The 1171-nt window shown below is 37.7% G+C and overlaps 1 long non-coding RNA gene across 1 annotated transcript; it reads left to right on the plus strand.

The window, feature by feature from the left end:
• The first annotated feature begins 163 nt into the window (after positions 1-163).
• On the plus strand, positions 164-958 carry LOC107682799 (uncharacterized). The gene is made up of 3 exons (XR_001633594.1): positions 164-368; positions 597-727; positions 839-958. It is a non-coding gene; the product is annotated as an uncharacterized LOC107682799 (long non-coding RNA).
• Positions 959-1171: the final 213 nt, after the last annotated feature.

Genomic DNA, 1171 nt, shown 5'->3' on the forward strand with positions numbered 1-1171 from the left:
AAAAAACTTTTGAACAGTATTGAATATTTAGTATTTTTTACAGTATAAATGGGCCTTTATACATGAAAATATATAGCTGCCTTTATATTGACAATGGCATCCAAAGTTTGAAAACCTTGTACTGTGGTGCTCTGATGTCTGAGGACCTTCATACTGTGTATTTTAGTGGCAGAGCAACAGAGAAACCCTGGAGTCTAGTGGAGAGAGAGTACTGGAAGCCCTCAGGAAGGGGACAGAAATCTCTGCCAGCCCTGGAGAAACTCTTCCATCTGGCCCAGATGTTGCCAACAGATGTTACCAGCAGCTGGCTCACTCTTATGAGGAAGAATATGGAGGTTTTCGAGAGGCACCGAAGTTTCCTTCACCAGGTAAACAAAACACTGGGATGAATTGAAAGGATACTTATTTATCACTAAAAAAATACTTATTTATCACTAAAGCTTGTACAGTATTTACAGTCTGTCATTAATTTATTATTAGAACAGAGTCACAAAGAATGTAAACACAAGATTCTGTTGACCACCTGTGTTAATTACCGGTCAAATATGCGTCTGCATTAATAATGTAAAATTGCCTTGTGTTTTTCTTTTCTCCAGTGAACCTGATGTTCCTGATGTCATTTTGGGCAGTAAATCGTGCCAGCTCTGAGGGAGCAGAAGCACTGCGAATGGTCCTTCACACTCTCCGAATGATGGCACTAGGGGGCATTCATGACCATGTGGCACAGGTTACATGCAAATACGGTGTATTCAGAACCCGTCTCAACTATAACAGATGTTAAATATCAATTCTTCCCTTTTAATTACATAACCAAACACAAAAATCTTCTTTTTTTCAGGGCTTTCACAGATACTCCACAGACTCCTCCTGGCATGTTCCTCACTTTGAAAAGATGTTATATGATCAAGGCCAGCTTGCTGTGACCTATATCACTGCTTACCAGGTGTGAATATATTTGTGTGTGTGCATTTGATATATTTTTAATATATGATATATTTTCTGTATATCTTATCTCTCCAGATAATTGCTTATATCCAGAAAGCAGTAATGAAACGCTGTGCTGTACTTCTGGAGTTTGTAGACAGAATAAGGACTTTATTGTTGTTAAATATTGCTTATTCTGTGTTTCTGTATCAAAAGTTAAAGAAATGGTTCACCCAAAAATGAAAAT

The sequence above is a fragment of the Sinocyclocheilus anshuiensis genome, unplaced genomic scaffold (genome assembly GCF_001515605.1).
Source record: "Sinocyclocheilus anshuiensis isolate Anshui unplaced genomic scaffold, SAMN03320099.WGS_v1.1 C32601206, whole genome shotgun sequence".
Taxonomy (NCBI): domain Eukaryota; kingdom Metazoa; phylum Chordata; class Actinopteri; order Cypriniformes; family Cyprinidae; genus Sinocyclocheilus; species Sinocyclocheilus anshuiensis.